The sequence below is a fragment of the Dermochelys coriacea genome, chromosome 10 (assembly GCF_009764565.3).
Source record: "Dermochelys coriacea isolate rDerCor1 chromosome 10, rDerCor1.pri.v4, whole genome shotgun sequence".
Lineage (NCBI taxonomy): Eukaryota > Metazoa > Chordata > Testudines > Dermochelyidae > Dermochelys > Dermochelys coriacea.
Window position 1 is genome coordinate 81,261,018 of NC_050077.1, and position 24,332 is coordinate 81,285,349.

At 44.5% G+C, this 24,332-nt stretch overlaps 1 long non-coding RNA gene across 1 annotated transcript; it reads right to left on the minus strand.

Annotated features, from left to right (window-relative positions):
* Positions 1-1,331: 1,331 nt before the first annotated feature.
* Positions 1,332-15,697, minus strand: LOC122455989. Its single transcript, XR_006274569.1, has 2 exons — positions 15,372-15,697; positions 1,332-4,745 (listed from the first exon to the last, which is right to left on the minus strand). It is a non-coding gene; the product is annotated as an uncharacterized LOC122455989 (long non-coding RNA).
* Between the last annotated feature and the right edge of the window lie 8,635 nt (positions 15,698-24,332).

Consider the following 24,332-nt stretch of genomic DNA (forward strand, 5'->3'; position numbering starts at 1 on the left):
TCTGTCCCCCAAAATACAAAATGTCATTCATTTTTCATGTGAAAGAAAAGACCTCCCCCACCATCTATTTGGACTCCTTCCCAACAATACAGCTGCCTTTGTCACTGAGAGTAGTTTCTTTGGTTCGTCAACATTAGCACTGACAATGTGAAACTGTGTCAGCTGGTCTGGAATGAGACGGGCAAATGACTTGTAATATATAAGACCTATTCAAATTCTAGATGGGCTTCAGCTGCAAAATCTGTTCTGGCTCCAGATTTCAAACTAACCATAGGTGAGAACTTCAAATCCAGGGTTTTGGCTCACCCTTTGTACAAAAGTGGGGACCTATGCAAAATACTCTAAACCCCACCAAAATTCAGGGGGTTCGAGTCTAGAGTGTCAATTCAAGCTCACCTCTGGAAAAGGCTAGAATTAGCTGGGACCGGATCCAGGGCCATTAAAATCAATAGCAGCATCGCCACAAAATTCCCTGGGAGCAGAATTGAGCTGCTGGTGAGTAGGGTCAATGAACATTAAAAAAAGAAGTGTTTATCGTCTCTCGCCCTACAATCCCCACCACGGTACCACACCCTAAGATCAGGAAAATATCGCAGCCTATTAGGGTAGCCAGTGTCATTCTGACTCCAGACATGCTTCCTTATGTCCAAGGCATGTAGATGTTGATGAGCCAATGGGACAGCCCTCCCTGTGTAAATGACACAGGTACGAAGGTGCTTTGCTCTATTGGGTTTACCTTTTGCTGCTGCGTGTGTGAATTTTAATACCAGGTGGTGTAGAAACAGAACCATAGATCCTTATGAAATTATTGTCAATACCCTGTCCAGGCCTGTTACTCGTTTGCATCTCTGAGGCTGGAAGGCAGGGCAACCCTCTGGGCCGATTATAAACTAAAGCAATCAAATTAACAGTGGGACGTAAGACATGTTTAGGAGAAACCCAGTTTTAAGGCATCACAAAGGGGTCACAGTTGGAACTTCTGTTACTAGGAAGTTTCCCTGTTGTTTGATCTATTTTGCACATCCCTATTAAATAACTAATTATTTAACATCTTTTAAAGCTTTGTTATATATTATAGCAGGCAGGACACAAATGGCTGCTTTTAATAATATAAAAGCCCATTAGCTTCATTTACTGTTAATGTTAAAATAAACATGAGGCAATTTAGATATACTATTCCAATTTCACGGAAACTTTGATGTTTTTCTTCTCCAGTCACATAATTAAGGGAAAAACTACTAATGATATTAAGTTTGTACAGTGTTAATGACAGAAACAAGCCACAGTAGAAATTGCAACCATTAATATGGAAAAATAAAATATTTAACATGAGAGATAAATGAAAGCAATTTTAATAAACTAAAATGAAGAAAATTAATTTTAGAAACTTTCCCTGTTCTTAACATGCTACCATTCTATGACACATCTTATGTATTTTTCTGGTCCAGATTATTTATAGAGAGTCTGGAGATTTATCTTCCTTATTATTCTTCTTTAAAACTAACTATTTTCTTTTTCTACTGCCTATTGTTGTCTCCAAAGGCCAAATTCTCCCCTGATCTACACCTCTTAGTCTAACAGGGTCAAGGGTAAATTTACCCCATGAGGCAAATTATTGTGACCTGAGTTGGGGGTGGTAATATATTAAGTGACTTAAATAGGCGCAGTTGTTGGCACTTCAACAGAAACAGTCTCAAGAGTTTGGATCCACAGCTGAATGTGAATTTTATTCAGAGCCAGGGGGTTGATTTAGGCTCATTGCTGAAAAGTACACCCCAGTAGGGTTTTTTTCTAGTATAAATAGAGAAGGGCCTGTATCTCTGGACTCATAAACCTCTTTGAATTTTAAGGATGGTCCAGTCCTTCGCAGCTTGGACCCATATGAAACATGTTAACTGCAGCTGATGTTACGACTGGCATTGTGTGAAACATTTTTGTAGTGAAATCCACAGGTAGGTAAGTTTTGGCTGGTTTGAGGTTTCGGAACAAGAGCCATACTTTCTGTTTGCCAGAAGGTTTCCTGAAATTGTACGAAACGGGTGTGCTCTCAGATGAGCATAACTTTGAGTGTTAGTCTCACTTGCAAGTTATAAGGGTAAAATTAACCACAGGAAGCATAAGAAAGCTAGCTTTGTGACAGCAACTATGTGGGGACACAGCTTTGGGCTAAAACATTGGCTATTGCCCTTCTGTATGCCCTATATGAGGCTTTTGGGCTACTTGGACTCAAATAAAGCCAGATTCCAGGGCTCCCCTGCAGCTGCCCAGCATGGAGACACTCAGTATAATAATGTCATTCTACACATATAGATACTCCCTACATTGGAGTTTAATTGATGAGGAGGTTCTTGAGTAGTGCCTCCATACCTAGGAGAATTTCACCAAAAATTACTTAAATTAAGTGTGTAACGATTCCATCGGAAAGTGTGAAGTGTTTACCATTGGACTATGGGATGCAATGCTCATGCCCGTGCTTTGATGTGATCCTTTAGTACTCTCCGTTTTGTTTCACTCAACCATGTGGCAGACATTAATGGATATTACTCTGAAAAGCAAAGTAGTTGTATAGACTGAAAGCTGTAGAGATGGGTGGAGGAGGTTGTGTGACTCTAGGTCTGTATTTACAGTGTGATTCAGGTTTAAGGTCTAAACATATCAAAGCTAGACTTTGGGTTCGGATTTGATCCCAGTGTTTTCCCCAATAATTTAAATTAGAGGTGGGGTGTTCAAATTTACGGGGGTGGTGGAAAACAACTAAATTGTCAACACTAGTTGTACGTAACTAGTCGACCACTGGGGGATTGGGGGAGGGACACCCAGGAAATCCAGCACTGAAGTAGTGAGAATCTCACAAGATCAGCTGCTCTTGTAGAATTTATTGGCTTAGGACAAAAATCTTGTGAGAGAGCTGTTTCTGTGAGCTCCCAGCAAAGTCCAGTTTTAGTTCAGGATTCAAGCCTGAATGAAAACCAGAGGAACAGGTTTGGAACTGGAGATTGGTTGGAACCTTTTGAAATTTCAAAGCAGCTTGGTTTGAAGTCACGGGTTTTGCCCCAGTCTTAAAGCGTAATGTCTCAAGAACCACTTATTGAGTGACTCCTGATCTGAAGTGTGGATGTGGGTGTGGGTTTGAAAGAGAGAGAGAGAGAGAGAGAGGCTCTGATATACAGATGTGTACTGTACCTAGCACAAAAGTGAGCCCAATCCTGATTGGAACCTCCAGTTAGTACAGAAGAATAATAATGAAAATAAAACTTTCTGACTATACAAGACTTGAGAAGAGATTAGAAGCAAGGAACAAAGTACAGTAATGATGAAAAAAGCATTATCCCATGAGATGAACAGTTACATTTTAGATAGTCATCGTCAAAGCTCTTCTGTCAGATGACTCTAATAGTCCATTGGCTTCTATTTTATTCTGTGCAATTTCTTATACCTTGCTCATCATTGTAGTATCTGAGCACTCTCCAGCAGTGCATTAAGCAACATGACTAACATCTGTCATGTGTTTTTCTGCCTTTGTTCTCCCCTCCACTCCTTGGAGTGAGAATGTGTGAAGTGGAGTGTATTGTTTTGCTGGGGTATTTTTGGCAGTTTTTTAACATATGTGTTGCTGTTAGAGAAGTTAAGGTCAAAGAAATGTGCCTTGCACGTTGAGCAGAAAGTGGTGAGCTTCGTGATTGTCCTTAGTTCTTGGCAGGGTGGGGGTCATTACACGGTCTTGGCCCAGCCCTTGAGAAAACTCTGTCTCCCGCTCAGATGAGTTTTATCCCTACTGACGAGAATTCCATTGTGCCAGTGGAGCAAATGTGTTGACCATGGTCTTCACCCAAGAGCCTTAGGCTCTTTTAGATGCACCAGTTTTAGGTCATGGGTGCCTTACAGATAAGAATTGTGGCCTTGAACTTGATGCAAAATTCTATGGGAAGCCAATGTAGGTAGTAAATGACACGTCTGTTGTGTTCGCAGTAGCTTGTGTTGCTGAGGAGGTGAGCTGTGGTGTCCTATACTAGCTGGTGTTTCCTGTGTGCTGAAAGCTTCATGCCTGGGTATAGCACATTGCTCTAGTCCAGCTAAGAAATGGCATGAATGACTGAGGCCAAGTCATCATCCACCAGGATGGGACAGAGTCTCCTGGCCAACTGGAGATGGCAGAAAGCAATTATTTGTGGATTCTGCTATGTGAGCACTCCTCAACTGCAGACTGAATTGATGAATTGTTGGTGTATACCCTTCAACCAGCGGAGACTGCACCATGGCTCCAGACTCTTCAAAATGCTCTCCTCTGCCCACCAGCATTACTTCTGCCTTTCTCGGGTTCAACTTCAGCCAACTGTTGTTCATCCAGGAGCCAATCTCATCCAAGCACTGGGCCATCTTGATGGCAGAAGTGTGGTTGTATGTGGCGAAGGATAGGTAGAGCTGTGTGTCATCTGGGTCCTTGAGTCCATATTGACTGAACAGTTCATTCATTGGCTGCATGTTGATGCTGGAAAGGACTGGAGCGAGAATTGGGAGATTCCACAAGCAAAGGGTCCAGTGGCAGAGGTTCAGTTTCTCATCACTACTCTTTGGGTGCATCCCTCCGGGAAAGACTCAGAACCTTTTTTGCACACCCTGCCACCTCTCTCAGGAGAAACATCAGGATCTCATGGTCGACAGTGTTGAATGCTGCAGAGAGGTCCAGGAGGATTAGGACAGCCCAGCATTGTTCTTCAAGCTCATTCTTCTCAATTATCCCTACCCTATAGGGTTGAAGCTACAGATTATTTACAGCACAGTCACACTCTGAGATACTTTATACATTTCCAAAGTTTGGAGCGGCATGTGTAACATGGGGTTAATATTCACCCTGCTCCGCCCTATGTCTCTTCCCCATCATCAGCTCCATTGCGCCAACCTGTGGCAGGGTTTTAAAGGAAGCCATTGTTTAGAAACAATATGGTGATTTATTTTATTCATTTATTTACAGGAAATGATTAATTAAATAAATTATATTTGTTGCTATTAATTGTTTTGCCGACAACCCAAAGAGATAATCGTAGCATGCTGACAATCACTTGCAATCAATTATCCACACACCACTGCTGTCAATGAATCACAGCTCCTACCTGGTGGGAGCGTCACTGTTGGTGCCATTGAGGCATTTAAATAATAATGTATAACGCAGAGGATATTATACTACATTTTCCGACAGGCTGAGAGATTGATATGCAAGCCAAAGGGAAATGCATTAAACAACTTAACTGTCTGGAAATCCAGCATAATGAACATCCAAAGGTACCTTATTACTCGTTCAGTGTAGCTTGCCTTTATTTATTTGTTAACATTTATATTTTTATTAAATTAATTCTTGTGTGGGAAGCACTTCCACTCCCACTGAGGGCCCTATCCTGCTGGCAGTGAAGAGATTGCTCAAACCCCCTTGACTCAGTGGTTCAGATTCACAGTCACAGTGACGGCTGGCACTAAGAGGCTGTGGGGTGGGCACGATGCCCCGTCACTGGGAACATGTATGCCAGGTGCAGACCTACCTCCACCAGCTCTGTTCCACCTCTACAAAACCCTCCCTGCAGGGCTCATTCTGGGGCAGGCCATAGAAGGAAGGTGGTGAATATTAGATTATTAGTCCTGCCACGAGTGGAGGAGTCTGGACTTGATAACCTCTCAAGGTCCCTTCCAGTCCTATGATTCTATGAATCTAGGGTAAAAGGAAGCCAGGCCAGGGAGTCCTGTAATTCTATACGCCCACAGTGGGGCGTAGGGATCGTGGCAACTGGGGCACAAGTTAGAAGTCAGACAGAACGCTTTAGAGGTCAATGCTTTTTTGTGGGGGTGAGTCAGAAGCCGTCACTTCCTGATCCCTGCCCAGTGCAGAACCTGGCCCCCGAGGTCTGATTCTCCATCACCTTGTGCTGTCCGTGTCCATTCTGATGTAGCAGTGTTGTGCACAGGTGTAACGGATCACACAAGGCGCAGGTCAGCGGGAAATTAGGCCTCTAAATGCCTTGTGAAATGCATCAGACTGCACCAGCAAGAATGAGTAGGAAGCGTTTTGCTTTATTATTTTTGCATTTTAAAGACTTCTCATTGCATGAACTGTGAAGAATATTCCATTTAGTTGAATATTGCATGTGTTTCGCTCCCTGCTCCCTTTTGGGGGTTGGTTTGTTTTTTGGGTTGGTTGGGTATTTTCAGTAGAGACCCTTTTTTTGCATTAAAGCAGGATCTTTGCTCAATAAATGTGCATCTGCTCCTGCTCCAATTTCCACCCAAAATCCTACTCCTCTGTTTGTAACATCACCATTGGCAGCTTTATGACTTATCGTAGAGCAGAGGAGACGGACTCTCTTGTGACAAAGCGACTATTTTTCTGCTAATGCTTTTTATAATAAGACTTGCTATGGGGAAGAAGCATGGGACAGAAAGGTAGGAGAGCTGCATTGTTGTGCTGTGCGATCTTGGGCAGGTCACTTAGGGTATGTCTACATTCCACACGAAGCCTGGGCTCTGATTCCGGTTAGAGCTCAAACTCCATCTCTCCCTCCCTGCCATCCACACAAAAATCACTCTGACTTGAGTGAGCGAGCACTCAGGGCCTAGGGCCTACGTGGGAGGTGGGTCTGAGCCCGAGTCCCACTGTGACTTAGGTCCAAGCCCAAGCCCTGTCATTCTGCAGTGTGGACGCAGGTCAACCCATAGACACGTCAGAAGACCTGCTTAGCCCAGTATGGCTGCGTTAGCATAGCTGGGAGACCATGGTCCAGCAACTGTAAACCCAGGTTTACGATGCAGTATGGATGCTCAAGTGCGAGCTTGGAAACACTGAATCCACAAGCCAGGTCCCACAGACCCAGGCTCACAATGTAGTGTGGACATACCCTTATGGCTAGATCAATCTAAAACGGGGACATGTCACTTATCAGACTCCGCTAGGCACACATTACCACTGACAGGACTAACCATCTAAACGGGTTCTTCCCATTATAGCAAAGATTCCCGCAAGGGTCAGCTGCATCCTGCTGTTGCTAAAAAAGAAAATGCAACTGTAGATTGCATTAACAAAGGCATAGCAAGCAAATCACGGGAGGTGATAGTACGGCTCTAATCGGCGCTGGTTAGGCCTCAGCTGGAGAACTGTGTCCAATTTTGGTCACCAGTGTATAGAAAGGATGTAGAGAAACTGGAAAGGATCCAAAAGGGAGTAACAAAGATGATCAAAGAGATGGAACATAAGCCATACGAGAAAGGGCTGAAGGCTGAGTATGTTTAGTTTGGAAAAGAGGAGATTAAAGGCGGGGTATGACAGTGGTCTTCAAACACTTGAAGGGCTGCCATAAAAAAGATGGAGAAAAGTTGTTCTCTCTTACTACAGAGGGCAGGACAAGAGGCAATGGGTTCAAACTACAGCAGAGCAGATTTAGATTAAATCTGAGTAAAAACTTCCTAACTGTAAGAACAGTAGGACAAAAAGAAAAGGAGTACTTGTGGCACCTTAGAGATTAAAAAATTTATTTGAGCATAAGCTTTCGTGAGCTACAGCTCACAGCGGAACAGACTTGCCTAGGGAAGACATGGAAGCTCCTTCACTGGAGGTTTTCAAAAAGAGGCTGGGTAGGCATCTGTCTTGGATGGTTTAGACACAACAAATCCTGCATCTTGGGTCCTTACAGTTGCTGCTAACCCTGTGATTCTATGATTCTGTCCCTAAGTAGCCACTTCTTCACCGTTCATTTGTGCACGAAGGATATACTGGCTCATTGTGTTATTGTGCTCAGTGTCTCGATGCAGGGTGGCCTTATGGGAAGTATCTTAAAGGTAGGCAGCAGTGCTGGATATCTGTGGATGTGTGCGGATATTAAGATATATGAAAATAAGCCCTGGATCTCTCATACTGTCCAAGATGTGTGTCACTGCAGAATTTGGCTGATGCAGTACAAATGGGTCAGCTGAGACTCAAACTCACCCCATCAATGACTTAGTGTCAGATTGTACACAGGAACCCACAACCAAAGAATTGTTCCATCATCAGGGCCCTTGACAAGCATTAACTAGTCAATCCTCACGTCACCCCTGGGAGCTCAGTATGGAGTATGGAGGCAAGGAGGATAAGTCAGTTGCTTGAGGCCACAGATGGAGTCAGGGTCAGAGCCAAAATTACAACCCAGAAGTCCCTGGCTTGCAATTCTGTGCTCCAACTACGCTTCCCTTCCTCAAGGTCTATATTTAATTTACTTTCCCATCAGTCCCTTATAGTGGCCTCTAAAGTCTCATTTACCATAAACATTTTCCTATAAAATATTTCCACTGGTGCCAGCATGGATTTCACTCCACCAGTAATCAGCAACAGCTGGAGCTCCAGGTGCCACCAGCGTTTTACGCACTGTCTCATCTCACTGTTCTCAGAGCAATTCTAGATGTCACAGCTGCAAAAGCGCCAGTGACCTTCTGGAGCCTCGTGTATGCTGGGCCTCCCATCATTGCTGTACTGATTGAGCTACACTGGTGTTCACATCAGTGAAATATTTCAGGAAGGAAGGTTTAGTGCAGAAAAGGCTGTTGAGTTCAGGGATGTCTGAGCTCTTTAGACATACCAGAAGGACATTAAATCGAACGTATTCAGTGCTAAGAATTATGGTTTTCTTAAAAACCTAAAGTGTATAATTAAATTATAGCATCTGAGATTGGGAAAGTTCTCTCACTTTTTGGGGGAAAATTAAGACATTTTAATAACATGTCATAAGTTTTACAGTTATTGGATTTTTAAATTGTTTACAAAAGCAATATTGTTAAATTGCATCATTTCCTCCCCCTACCCCCCCAAGTCTTTTGATAAAAAGAATAAACTAACAATAATGTTCCCAGGAGGTAAAACAAAATTGCATTTCACTTTTGTTATTTGTTTAATTATCCATTCAGCCAGTCAGTATATAAAACTCATTTTCTGCAGGGTTCGTTCTGAAAGTCTGCAGCACCAGCTGTAACTGCAAACAGAATTCAACTTTTATTTAACATTAATAAGCCAAAGGCAATTGTGGGGTTTCTGGGTAGTAATACAACCTTTCCTACAAGTCCAGCAGGCTTAAAAGGGGCACTGTCAGGTGGTTTAGACCCAGAGTTAAGTTCTTGTAGGAAAAAAGTAACAATGGGGTCACAAAGAGTCATTGCTTTTTAAACTGAACTCCAATGGGGCCTCTGCTTAAAAAAGCAACAGCCTACTGTGACCCAATAATAATAAGGTTTTATAGAACCAAATAGCAATTAGGGTTGGGTAAATCATGCACGGATTGAGGGGGTTTTTGTGAGCCTTTCAAGCTATATTTTGTGTTTGGAAAAGTCATATGATATTTTGTAATATTTGTTTTTCTCCTGTCCTTCAAACTAGTGGTGAGCCCAAGCTGCAAGGTTTTAATCTGTAGCTGGATTTCAAATGCCACAAACTGGGTAGTGTTTACAGCTGGTATTTTGATTTGGCTTGGTATAAAGAGAGGAACTATTTGCAAAACTGGTCATTGTTTATATACAGCTTTGTTTTGGAGTGCATTTATCATCAGGTTTTATTTACAGTCAGATTTCAGCTCCCTTCAGAGTTCTCAAGTGCTCAGTTCTGATATTTAGATTCAGACCCATCTGTATTTTAAAACTGTGTTTTTAATTATTTTTTATTATTATTCATCATGTTTATCACAGCACTGCCTAAGGGACAATCTAGAATGGGGCCCTTTGTGCTAGGTACTATACAAACATAAAGTAGTAGGCAGTCTGTGCCCCGAAGAGCTTACAGTGTAAATAGACCACACAGCCACAGGGTGGGGGAAGGCAAAACAAACAAGCAGAGTGAACAGTGTGAGGGCAGCAAACATCATATTAGTGTCAGGCTGGGGAAGCGATTGTGAGGATGGGGGAGGGTTAGGCTTGGAGTGTTTTCCCAAGGGAGCTTCAATATTTTTAATAATTGTTTTTCTAGACAAAGGGAACTTTGATTCATAGATTCATAGATACTAAGGTCAGAAGGGACCATTCTGATCATCTAGTCCGACCTCCTGCACAGCGCAGGCCACAGAATCTCACCCTCCCACTCCTACGAAAAACCTCACCCATGTCTGAGCTATTGAAGTCCTTAAATCATGGTTCAAAGACTTCAAGGAGCAGAGAAGCCTCCCTCAAGTCAACCATGCCCCATGCTACAGAGGAAGGCGAAAAACCTCCAGGGCCTCTCCAGTCTGCCCTGGAGGAAAATTCCTTCCCGACCCCAAATATGGCAATCAGCTAAACCCTGAGCATATGGGCAAGATTCATCAGCCAGATACCCAGGAAATAATTTTCTGTAGTAACTCAGATCCCATCCATCTAATATCCCATCTCAGGGGATTTGGCCTATTTACCCTGAATATTTAAAGATCAATTACTTACCAAAATCCCATTATCCCATCATACCATCTCCTCCATAAACTTATCAAGTAGAATCTTAAAACCAGATAGATCTTTTGCCCCCACTGCTTCCCTTGGAAGGCTATTCCAAAACTTCACTCCTCTGATGGTTAAAAACCTTCGTCTGATTTCAAGTCTAAACTTCCTGGTGGCCAGTTTATACCCATTTGTTCTTGTGTCCACATTGGTGCTGAGCTTAAATAATTCCTCTCCCTCTCCTGTAATTATCCCTCTGATATATTTATAGAGAGCAATCATATCTCCCCTCAACCTTCTTTTAGTTAGGCTAAACAAGCCAAGCTCCTTAAGTCTCCTTTCATAAGACAAGTTTTCCATTCCTCGGATCATCCTAGTAGCCCTTCTCTGTACCTGCTCCAGTTTGAATTCATCCTTTTTAAACATGGGAGACCAGAACTGCACACAGTATTCTAGGTGAGGTCTCACCAGTGCCTTGTATAATGGTACTAAAACCTCCTTATCCCTACTGGAAATGCCTCTCCTGATGCATCCCAAAACCACATTAGCTTTTTTCACAGCCATATCACATTGGCAGCTCATAGTCATCCTATGATCAACCAATACTCCAAGGTCCTTCTCCTCTTCTGTTACTTCTAATTGATGCGTCCCCAATTTATAACTAAAATTCTTGTTATTAATCCCTAAATGCATAACCTTACACTTCTCACTATTAAATTTCATCCTATTACTATTACTCCAGTTTACAAGGTCATCCAGATCCTCCTGTATAATATCCCGATCCTTCTCCGAATTGGCAATACCTCCCAGCTTTGTATCATCTGCAAACTTTATTAGCACACTCCCACTTTTTGCGCCAAGGTCAGTGATAAAAAGATTAAATAAGATTGGTCCCAAAACCGATCCCTGAGGAACTCCACTGGTAACTTTGTGTTTTATACCAGGGATAGCTGAAGAACCATCTAACAAATTGATCAATTGCCTATATAAATATACATATTCCACAGTACAACCTCAGAGTTACGAACGCCTCGGGAATGGCAGTTGTTCGTAACTCTGAACAAAACGTTACGGTTGTTTTTTCAAAAGCTTACAACTGAACATTGGACTTAATGCAGCTTTGAAACTTTACTATGCAGAAGAAAAATGCTGCTTTCCCTTAATTTTTTTAGTAGTTTGTTTAACACAGCACTGTACAGTATTTGTTTGTTGGGGTTTTTTGGTCTCTGCTGCTGCCTGATTGTGTACTTCCAGTTCCAAATGAGGGGTGTGGTTGACTGGTCAGTTCGTAATTCTGCTGTTTGTAACAGTGAGGTTCCACGGTACAGTATAACTATACTTCCTGCAGATTTTTCCCTTCTGCTCCTGTTTTCACAGCCTGAGATAAGCAAAGCACAAAGCCGCTAGCATTTGCATTCAAGACGGTCTTTCAGAACAACGATGCTGTAGGTGGTTTTCATATTAGGCAGAATAAGTTCCTGCCTAATAGGAAGCTGAGCAAACAATTGATTTTTTTTTCCAGTTTGGTGGCTGAACCAAAAACATTGAAAAAAAAAATTGTTTTGAGTTAACATGAAACAGAAATTCTTTTCAGTTTCTTCATTGTGTTTAGGTTTTGGTTGTTTTTATCTGTTTTAATTTTTAAAAAATAAATCCAGCTAAGTTTTCAAATGAATTGTCTTTTCAACATGAAAAGCTGAACTGTTTTGGCTTGAACATGTCAAAACCAAACCAAAACATTTTGACTTTTTCAAAGAAAATTCCTTTGCGCGGGCAGTAGGGAGACTATTCTCTGAATTCATAGATAGTTTCAGTTGACCCGAAACTGCATCTTTCCACTAACAAATTATTAATAAAAAAAATTTGCCCACCTCTGCCATCCATCCATAATATTAATAGAAACTTTCCTTAATATTTTTGGGGAATGTCATTGGAATTAGTTTTCTGTTTCAGTTTAAACAGTCCACTTGCATCTTAAACTCTAGAGCACTAGACTTGAGCAGGGGAACCATTAAGAGAAACTGACTAGGAATGAATCATAAACTAACATGTAACTGGCAAGTCTAATTTCACTGGTGAAGTGCCAAAAGCAGTTAGCCAGCGTGGATGGTGAAAAGCAAAGAAGTTTTAGATTTAAATTTAATAAGCTGAGGGCTGGGGTCATACCTTTGATGCAGGGAGCCAGCACATGCAAGGAAGAATAAAGCCAGACACATCCTTTTCACAAAAGGGCAGGATTTTCACAATGGGCTGGGAGACAATACACTTTGCTTCTCCTCTAAATAGCGTAGTTATCAGCTATGGGCTGGCACTTACTGTTATGTGTGCTAGCCAGCTGGGGAGATGGACACACCCCTCATCCCAAGGGCCATTCTCTTGCAAGTGTGTTAGCTACTTTTAGACAAATCTCTCCACCTAGAGTGTGCTCTGATAATATTCTGCATGGCTCTTGTGGTGGGAAAAGGGTTCCCTACATCCCTGTTCTGCAGTCTCCTTGCACACTGTCTCAGCATGGTCAGAACTAGGACTTCAGGTGTCACAAGTTAGTATTGGGGTGATCAGGCCAAGGCTCTAGCCATCTGTTTTAGGTTCTGATGCAGCCCTGTGATGGGGTGTACTGCCCACACCAGCCCTGAGAGAGTTGAATTAGGCCAGCTTGGCCCAATCAGCCAATTGAGCTTCAAATGGGGGAGATGTAGGCTGAGTGGAGGGTACTAATTAGAAGGAAGCTCACCTGGGAGGAACAGGTGGGGCATCTATAAAGCCAGCAACAAAGTGAGAGCCTCAGGGGGGAAGCCTGTAGTCTCTGTCCCTGAGGAGGGGGAGCCAGGAGCCCATGAGGAGGGGCTTACCTAGTAGGCCTAAGCAGAGAGGTCTAGTTAGGGAGGCTCGTGAAGGAGAAGCCTAAAGAAGCAGGGCATGAAGTAAGCAGTACAGGTTGGTGAAGTCCCAGACCAACTCTTCCTTACAGGGCCCTAGAACGCAGAATAGAGGGCGAGAGCCTGAGTTTCTTTACCAGCCATGGTGGGTGTGAGGCCAGCCTGACACTGCTGGTGCAGAAGGTACTTGAAAGACTCGCCCAGAAGGGGAAATTACAGCATGACCTGGCTGGAGAGCCGAGTCACAATCCAGCTGTATTGCAACTCCATGTGTGAGAGAACTGCAAAGGTGAAAGACCAGAAGGGAGGGTGCTGAATTGAGAGGGGCTAATCCCCAGAAGAAGGCACCACCCAGTGGTGAATAGAGCACTCCAGGATAAGCCCCCATCACTACAGTATCTGAGTACTTCACACTTGTTAATATGTTCATCCTCACAACTTCCCTGTGAGGCAGGGCAGGCTGTTATCCCCATTGGGGAGCTGAGGCACAGAGACACTAAGTGATTTGCCCAAGGTCACACAGGAAGCCTGTTCCAGAGTAGAAAATTGAACTCTGGTCTCTCTGAAGCCCTAAGGGACTCCTTACCCACTGGACCATCCTTCCAGAGGTCAGGGTTGAGGCTGAATCTGGACCATGGTTCAATGCACCTAAAGCTTGGAAGCAACTGCTCTCTTGCAAGCAAGCCCCTCAGCTCAGACGTGTTTTGTGAGATTGTTGCTGTTTTGGACCAAGCTATAAGAAGAATGGTTGTTCATGTGAGATTCAGGCTGTATCCATGAGGGAGCCAATAAACATGCGCCTTCTGCTTTGGATCTGACTAGAACCTAAAGCACAACATAGGGTGTGGGTTTGCTGCAGACCCACTGTGAAGTTCAGAAAGGACTGGCTTTGGAGTAACACGCATAAGAAAACCTGTTTATGAAAAAGGTAACTATGGATAAGTTGGTTTCCCTTTAGTAAAACAATGGGCCAATTGAACTGCACTGAAAGAGTCGCTCTAGGGATGAAGTTGGCGCAAAGTGAGTTTAAAATGCCAACTAATATTACCAAACTGAACAGCCAGGGCAAATGTAGCCATGAGGTCATTGGGCAAAACTCCATTAGCCTCAAAAGAGTTGCACCTGTGGGCTAATCAGAGAATCCATGGCCTGACTCCATGCGTTTGCATTGTTTTCTTTTGAGAGGTACATTTTTAGCCAAGCCAACATTAAAAATTCCAGCGTTACAGCAAGAGAGAGCTATTTACGCGGCGTTTAGTCAGGGCTTTGGTGGTGCATGTGCCTTGTGAGGTCAATTTGTGAAAGAATACGTGTCAACTTGCCTACGTAATATACATGTATCAATACTCACGTAAGTATTTCAATCCCATTGGCAAGTGCTCTGAGACTGACATTACAGTCACAGAATGTCAGAAAGAGAGACTCCTACTCCAACTAGCTGAAAAAGCTTATTGGTTTTTTAATGTGTACACAGAATGTAAGGGGAGGTTATTAAGAAGAATGAATTCCTTCAATAAGTGCTTAAGCCATAAAGATATTTGACTCCTCATTTGCACATTTTCTCTTGGGATCAATCCAAGTGGAAAAGCTTGCGGATAAAAAATAAAGGAAAACAAATATTTGCAAGAAATCATAAGCTCTATGCTGTACTGGACAATCATTCAGCATGTGTTAATAAGTGGCAGGGTAATAATTCAGAATTGATCAAATACTGGGTGGTCCGATGCAATTCAGTGACTCCAAATGTCCCAGAGCTGGACGATCTCACAAAGGGATACTCTGATGAGTTGTATGGCTTTCAGTTTCCATCCCACTTAGCTGCAGCTATTGACAAGCAGATTTGTAGCATAAAAAAAGGATTTAAGACTTGCCCAAGAATAAATACACAACAGACCAGGACCTCACTAAGAAATGCCGCTGCTGTTTAAGAAGAAAAGATTCATTGCCTTATTCACTGTGTAGTCAAAGGATGTCATTGCATAGCCGGAGCTTTAACACAGATTCTTGCCCTTCTCTAGAAATTATACAATCAGCTTGTAATAACACTTTTCCTTTCATCAGAGAACACCAGAGTGTTTAACATACCTCACAGCATGCTGGTAAAGTAGAGAATGTATTGTTCTCACGGTAGAGATGAGGAAACTGAGGCACACAGACGGGAAGTGATTTGGCTAAGACTACCCAGCAAATCTGTGGGATAGCACCCAGATTTTCTGACTTCTGCTCCTGTTCTCTACCCCTAGGACATCCTTTTCCGCTCATCCAGCATTAGCTGTTAGAGTCTACGCAATCTGAAGCAAGACTCTCAGAGCTAATTGAAGATCTGCGCAGTGCCTCCTCTGGGTATCATGTTTCTTGTGTTCGTAACAGTGTTTCCGTTGCCTAGAAGGGCTCAGATCTTTCCATTTCCTGAAATGTTTTGGATGCTTGAGCAGCTTCTTAATCATAGTCAGTCTCCTCCTTCCAAACCTCCCAGCCTAGATGATCCCCTGGGCCGGATTCTGTGATCCTTAGTGGAGGGAATATCTCTTTGAAGTCTGTGGGAGTCTTGCTTGTATAAGTGCTACAGAATCAGGCCCATTGTACTGTGCCTGCTTGCCCTTACTTTTTACGCTCTTTGGGACAGAGAGAGGTTACCTTTGTCAGTGCCATGTGCACTGACGACACTGGCCCAATGGTAAGGCCTGATCCAGCGAGAGGCTGAAGGACTCTCAAATCCCTTTGGCTTTGCTGAGACTCGAGGAGACTCAGCCCCATGTCAGATTGACCCACCCTCACAAAATAAAGAAATGCACAGGAAAATCAATCTGGACAGGCTCATCGGGCGCCTCCCGGTTCAGGGGGATATGGGGATTTTTCAAGGCTTTCTCCTACCGCCTGCCACAGTTCTCGGGCTCAAAATCACAGCCCGTACTGTCATTCTGTGTTGACATGAGTCTTCTCCTCACACCCAGCTACCCCCAGAGTCCATAGTCTTAACCTTGACAGTAAACCTTGCAGGATGAAACTCAGCCCTGTGTGCACTGCAAAAAGTACACATCACGTCCATCCCACTAGGGTGGGACTAAATAGGACCTAAGTGGTGCGGCCAGGTCTTGTGCTGGTCCTTTGCCCTGGGGTGAATTCCACCTTCTGTGGTAGCCCACTGGGTCCAATTCGGCACTGACACTTGCCCCCTGGTGCTACCAGATGGATATCTACACAGAATTTGTCTCTGATGAAAGGTTCCCAGCTGCACTCTGTTGGACTATACCCCACACTATAATGGTTCCTCGTCATAAAACGCTAACTCCCAAGTCTGCAGTGAACCTTTACGCTTCTGGGGTGCAAGAAGTTTTCCCATTAGCTTCAAGGGAGTAAGCATTTCACCTTTAGTGCCTACCCCCAGCCCAGAAACGAATGGTGCATTCCCATCTGTCTACACCACAGCAACATCACCCCCATCCATGTGTCAGATTGAATCTTGCTTCCAGAACCAGGGACCTGGCTAACCAAGGGAGCTCGTTCAGAAGGCTTCCAGCAGGGCCATGTGAGGTAGAACGTTATCAGAGAGCTGGGGAGCAAGAGTCCCACGCAGGAAGAGTTCACACACGGCCTGCATGGCTCGGACTTTCTCTTTGCCATTCAGCCAAAGAAAGAAAACAAGAAGTTTCGTGGGAACAGCTGTGTTTCCTTAACAAACAACTGTTCCCTTAAAACATCCAAGACGACAAGTTGACAGTAATAAAGTAACATCTGTCCAACCGGCACACTTTTTGGCAGCTCCAGAGCCTTGAAATGAATGTTCCATAATGTTCACCAGATACACGCAGCACCTGCTATTCACAACAAGCCTTGTACCCCGGCATCTAAACTGAGAACAGATGTGAGGGCTGAGATAAAACCCTTCCCCAAACAATCTGTCAGTCTATAGCATTGATCAAACAAACCATCGCTGGAATGTCACTGGTTCTGCTCAGGGTGCCCTTTGCTTCACTGTGACACCATCGACTTGGGGATTAACCCTCCAAGTGCTGTTGGGAAGCAAGAGACGAGGCGTGTGCCTGTTTGTGTGGCAAATAGTTTGAATACCGTCTAAGGAGCAGCATCGCCTCCCGGTTAACCAATGATGCCACTGAGAGTGATGCAAGTGAGAAGAAGGGCAGTTAAAGCTCTTACTGCAGGACATAGTCCAGGAGTGGCCAACCTGTGGCTCCGGAGACACATGCGGCTCTTCAGAAGTTAATATGCGGCTCCTTGTAGAGGCATCGACTCCGGGGCTGGAGCTACAGGCGCCAACTTTCCAATGGGCCGGGGGGTGCTCACTGCTCAACCCCTGGCTCTGCCATAGGCCCTACCCCCACTCCACCCCTTCCTACCTCCTCCCCTCAGCTTGCCGTGCCCTCGCTCTTCCTCCTCCCCTCCAGAGCCTCCTGCATGCCACAAAACAGCTGATCGAGAGGTGCGGGGAGGGAGGGGGAGGTGCTGATCTCCAGGGTTGCCGGTGGGTGGGAGGTGCTGGGAGCCGGGGGGGTGGGGATCTGATGGAGGGCTGCTGACATATTACTGTGGCTCTTTGGCAATGTACATTGGTAAATTCTGGCTCTTTCTCAGGGTCAGGCTGGCCACCTCTGACATAATCCAACGGGGGGCAGGAAAGGTTCTCCCCCCATGTGTGTTACCGTGTGATTGGTGGGCTCAGGGGACTGGCTGAGTGAACTCTTGCCTTATCCAGCTGAAGTGACAAGGGCAGGGTGAGCAGGTGCTACATATCATTCACCCTGGGCCAGGTCCAAAGGCCACTGGAGTGAGTGGGGTTCCTTCTAATGACTCCAGGGAGCTTTGGATCTGGGCTAAGTGCCGTCTGTAGATAGAAGTCCGTCCTTACTGCCTGGCCCGGGGATCCAGCCTAGAATACTCTCTTTCACTGGCCCACAGCAAAGTGATTCCCTTTAACTGAAAGCCATACAGGGGTTTTCATGTATTCAATATTCAAATACTTCCTGATCAGCCCAGGCAAAGAGAGTCTCACTGCATGTCTTTAGTCCAAATGGCTGCTTTTTTTGTAAAGTCTGCAAAGACGTGCAAACAATGAAGTATTGAGGCCTCAGGCATGGCTGGCCCTGCCTGAACTTCAGTCAACTTTTTAGGGCACGTTTACTTACCCACTAGTTTGACATACTCTGGGAGACTGGGAGTCCCACCTTTGCAGTTACCTGTATAAATCATCAAATGCTGTGTCTGGCATATAACAACACTAACAAGGCCTAGTTCTTATGTAGCACTTCTCATCAGTAGATTTCAAAAGTCCTTCATGAGGCAGAACTCACAATGACTTAAGTGGGAGTCTTGCCTGAGTAAGGACTGCAGGATCTTGGCCCAATAATGATGCAGTGCTGCTGGGCTCTGTTGTTAAATTTTTTATTAGTGAACTGAGGCAACCTACACTGTGCTCTACATTGTAATTATAACCTATAAGAAGATGTGGGTAAGAGATACCCAGTCGCTGGGAGGGACTGGGGGAAGGGTTAGGGAAGAGGAGAGTTACACAAGTAAGGTCATGGAGGTACTTGTTGGATCTGGTGATCAGGAAAGGGGGTGGATGGGTGCAGCTAGATAACAGAATTCGACTATTAGAGGGCAATATAATCACACATCTGTGATGGGGAGCTGCTGATAGATCCAAGGTCCTTTTCCCAGCTTGTGCTAGTCCTCCCACCAAGACCCTGGAATGCAGGGAGGCTTTGTAGACCCCGATTCCCAGCCTGCAAAATATGTAGACCCCTGAATGCTTCCCCAGTGCCAATGTGTCTGATGAGTGTAATGCAGGATTCCCCCTGGTTAATTTCCCCTCTGTGACCCAGTGTGGTCAGCATTATTCATGCCCATTTGATAATTCTGAGTAGCATAAAGATAAAAACTCAGTTCTCCTACCATTTAGCCCCATTTTCTGCACTCTAAGAGTGGTGCAGGCTTAGGCTTCATTTGGAAATGTCACCAGCCCATCTAGGTAAATGGAATTGAAGTACAGTTACTGTTTATTTTCTATTGAGTTAGTTCAGCTCTGGCCTTCAATTAAAAGGTGTTGACATTCCTGGTTGCTGCTCTTCATCTTTCATCATCCTTTACTCCCTGACTCAGGACACTAATTTGCCTCTCTGTAACCATAGCAAGGGGACTCACAGCTGCTACCTCTGATTCATCTCTTATACAAGGCACTTCTTGGGGGGGGCTAAAAAGGACTAGCAATAGCCAGACAATCACACTGTTTCACCTGGAGCAGTCGGTTGGCAGCCAGGGCATTTGCTTTGCATGTCCAGCAAGGTTCTAAAATGAGCTAATCTTATAGATAAAATATGTAGATATTGTCCAGGGCGGGCCTGACCCAAGTGGGTAGTGTCCCATGGGGTTATCTTGTTTAGACTTCCCTGCCCAGTGGACTGGGAACCATCAAGAATGGGATGGTTCTTGCCATAACCTGCATCGTTCTACATAGAAAACTGAACATGGTCAAGTCAGTCGATGCCCCTGATCTGCTGTCATGGTGGTCCTGACATGTTAGGGACCTCCATGTTCTTCCATGATTCAGATAATGAATGCTACCACTAATTGAGACATGCATGGGCGGGGGAGAGGGGATGTAGGGCCCCTACAGGGCAATATAAATGCATTTTTTAATCATAGAAGTTGAGCGGAGCAGCTCAGCATTGCAGGTCCAGGGAACATGGTTTGTTTTCTGAACAACACTATAGTAAATCCATGCAGGTTAGTGGAGCAGAAGGATGGGCCAGAGGTGAACTTGGAAGACGTGTTCAGTGCCTTGCTCCACAGAACATTTCTCCTTTTTTTTCACCAAAATCGTTGGTCTGAAAAATGTCCCACAGCAGCTACGCTTGGTGTCTCCCAAGAGGTACATTGATTTCATGGGAGTTGAGGATGCTCAGCCCTTTGCAGGGCTGGGCCCTGTGGTGTAGATAGATGCTCACCTGGATCTCGGGAATCAGAACCTGCAAATTGCAAGGCCTCCTGGGCTGCAAGGCCAAATACCAGATTATTAGCTACAAAAGAAACATGTATGCGATAACAGTCATAGCTGGGACTCTGTAATAGGCCCCTTGCTGCAGCAGCACCTTAATTATTATTATTTATGCTTTGTATGACCATAGCCCCTAGAAGCCCCAGTCATAGACCAGCACCCCAGTGTGCTAGGCGCTGTACAAACGTTGAACAAAAAGATGGCTCCTGCCTCAAAAAACTTACGATTTAAGTACAAGAAAAGAGAAAACAGATGAAGACGGTAGGACAGGGGAATACAAGGAGTCGCAACTGGTCAGCATGACAGGCAGTGGTCTCAGCCGACCAGCAGCCTAGCCCTTGTCAAGTTTTTTGTGGGCCTCACGGCCAAGGAGAATTTGAAGGAGGATAATGAGGTGGTTTGGCGGACGTTGACAAGGAGCGTCTCCCAAGCTTGAGGAGCAGCCGGGAAGAGTTTTCCTTCACCAGGCTGACTTCAGCATGGTAACTCATCTTAGATCCTAGAGAAGGTTTCAGACTGCCCTGCTCTTACAGCCCATCACATACACTCTGGGTAAATTCACTGCAAGTTCTCCCTTCATCAAGCGATCACTGTATTGCTGTCCCAGGCAAGCCTGTTGATTCCCTTAGGTTTTGCTGGGAGGTGAGTTTTCTCACTCTGCCTTAGTATTCTGCCTCCCAACAGACTGAACGTTTCTGGGTGGTTTCTTTTTAAGCAGCCAAGTGCCAGAATTTAGAAAGAGTTGTGAATATTCTGGTGATAAGGAGCGTGAATGGGAAAAGCTAAATGAATCTCTGCTATTTGCGCCAGATTCCAAGGGCACTATCTCCCTGGGAAAATGAAGCAGGGAACAGAAACAATCATCCCTGCTTTCCTGGTAGCAAAACTCCCTAGAGGAATTTAACCAAGACACAAGGAAAGGCTCTGTGGGAGCAGGGGTCTTGGAAGGCTGAGCAGAGCACTTCTGACTAGGACTTGTATGAAAACCTGTCTGACACTGATTACAGTTCAGGTTAAGTAAATTGCAGCCTTATTAGTCATAAAAAATGTGTTATGGAAACACTTAAGAGGACCATTCAGATAGAAAGAGGCAATTTAGAAATCTATTAGGTGCAAAAGCAAAGCATATGTGGTGCAGTAAGGGCTAGCAATGCAATCATAAAAGCATATGGCCACCTTCCTGCATATAAACATATCTATTAGCTCAGTGTATCTGCTCCTGCAAGCGCTGTCATTCAGAATTATTAATGTGCTGCTTAAACAGCCCAGAGTACAGACACTGGCTGTTACTTGCTGCTCCCTCTGTAGCTTCTGCCATTATCTTCTTAACCAGCCATTTCTTGGAAACCAAGATCAAGCAAGAGATCCCCAGTGCCATTTATTGTGCCTTATCTTTCATTAGCACCTTCAGAAAAGTCCCGTCCCCCTGACACATACACACACACACACATACATAAAAAGACCCGACACCTCTCCCGGCTCCAAACAAAATCACCTAAACTTCTAGAGGCACACAGAGAGGGAAATATCTGCAGATGGGAGGTATTGAATAAAAAAGACTTGCTCTGCCCAGATCATTGCATCGGCATAGATCAACCTGAAAAACGGGTAAATACAGTTTTGATGGGATTGGTGTTGGTTGTGCTGTCACTGCTGAACTACTCAAACCTGTGTAGTAGTGTGGCTTTTATACTCTGTGGGCTGCAGCCACTAGAGAGCAGTCCAAACACACGCACTTTAGTGATGTCAGTTCCATAGTTTTGGTTCATAGGATTTAGCCAGTACAGGAGAACATTGTCACCTTTGCTAAAGAGACATCAATACCCTAAGCTGGTGTGGTACTATTGACTTTCAATCGGACTAACGTGCTTTTCATAAATGTACCCCAAAAGACAGAACAGTCTCACTCACCTGAGCTGATGTAACAGTCCATCTAGTAGAAGGCAGTGGTACAAACACAGCACAAGAATACACAGAAAAAGAACCCCTAGTATATCACTTAGTCTGTAACAGTATTTGCTATGGGAAATCAGATACAAGATTTTGCTATCTTTTGGCATAATATAAATGGGGTTGTTTCTAAAAAAAAGGAAAAAGAATTTGCAGGAAGGTTGCCAGGAGACCCACCATGCTGTACTGTATCAGTGACTTTCGAATGCCAGTGGTTTTCTTTCGATGTATTGGTGAGCTCCTTTTTGCAGTTCTCGACAAGCTACAAAAAAAAAATGCACTAGGGGTCTGTTCACTATACAAATGCCAAGTATGGTCAACTTTAGCTTTATGAAGGACCAATCGGCATCTACCACTGCACCTAGAAGCCAGTTATCAATTAAAGTAAAGATGGGTCCAAGCCGCCAAGTCCATTTGTAGATGTGAATACAGGTTTGGGGACATCTTGCATCCTGCATTTTGATTCGGCGCATTATGGTGATCGGGTCTGGCTGTGAGGTTTGGATCCAAACTGCCCCAATGATTGGGGGTTACAGGTCCTAGGGGTTTGGGAGGGCCCATCTCTACTATAAAAAGAAGAATGATATATCATATTCTACTTATCTATTTTAGATACTTATCTGGCCCCCCATCACCATCCCATGCAAACACCTCACAATCTTTAACAGATTTATCCTCACAACCTCTGAGGGAGGCAGGGCAGGGATGTTATCCCCATTGTGCAGATGGAGAACTAAGGCCCAGATCCCACAGGAAGTCTGTGGTGGAGCAGGAAACTGAGCCCAGGTTTTCAAAGTCCCAGGCTAGCCCCCTAACTGATGGATCCCCTTTCCAAGTACTGGGGATCAGGCTGGGACCTGACAAATGGAGTCATGTTAAGGGGCTGTGACTGAACTGATCAGGAAAGTTAAAGGGGTCTCAACAAACAAGATGGTGCAGGTGGATTGTGTATTCGATGAGTTACGTGAGGATTTTCTCCTCAGAGAATGGCAGGATCATATCAACTGGAAGAGGTTTTTGTCCTGATCCCTCACCTGAGGTTGATTTGGTGACGACACAAAAGGACCCAGAACAGAGCCTTTGCTAACAGAGGCCTGAGCATCCTGACTGCATGAAAGGATCAACAGATAATGGAGCATGAGGAGCATGAGACTTTCATCTGGAGACACATACCTAGGCGAGAGTCCATTTTGTCATTTCCTGCTCAAATGCTTCCCCAGAGGGGCAAGGCCTAAGGATATGGGTTGCTTTCAGCATCTTTGAAGCTGGATCTGCCTCTGCAGTGGCTTTCAGGGCCCCTAGAAACCACTTGACTCTCAACAGAGTATTCTTGATCTGAAGTGAACTTAAGCCTGCCACAAACAGAATTTGCTTATCACTATCCTCTTATTAAATGCTCCTCCTGCAAGTTGGTTCATGTTGGTTGTACGTCAGTGGAATGGCTGTGCATTCCCATCTGCAAACCGGCTCAGAAGTAACACTGAGTTCCGATATCCTGGATTGCCTACTCAGTGTTTCATGGTCTCAGGTAAAAAGAAAAGGAGTACTTGTTGCACATTAGAGACTAACGAATTTATTTGAGCATAAGCTTTCATGGGCTACAGCTCACTTCATCGGATGCATTGGGTGGGAAAAAAATGCATATATAGGACCAAATGCATCCGATGAAGTGAGCTGTAGCTCACGAAAGCTTATGCTCAAATAAATTTTAGTCTCTAAGGTGCCACAAGTACTTTTCTTTTTGCGAATACAGACTAACACGGCTGCTACTCTGAATGGTCTCAGGTAGTGAATTGTGCAGTGCGAGGCAGTATCCACAAGAGGGAGCACAAACACCAAAAATGGCGCATTCAGATGTGTTGGGCAGCCACCACATTGCTGAATAGTTTGGAACTCTCCTACCCATGGGGTTTTCCCCAGCTGCCATGAGCAAAATATCCCTTAGGCCTATAGACCCTACACAGTCCCTTAGCAGTCCGAAAGGATCTGGGTGCTAATTTGCCTTTGTTTCTAAAGCCTCCAATTCTGGTTCTGGCACCATGTTTAGTGCGGAGGTTCTGTCACTGGGACTGCGTGTGTAC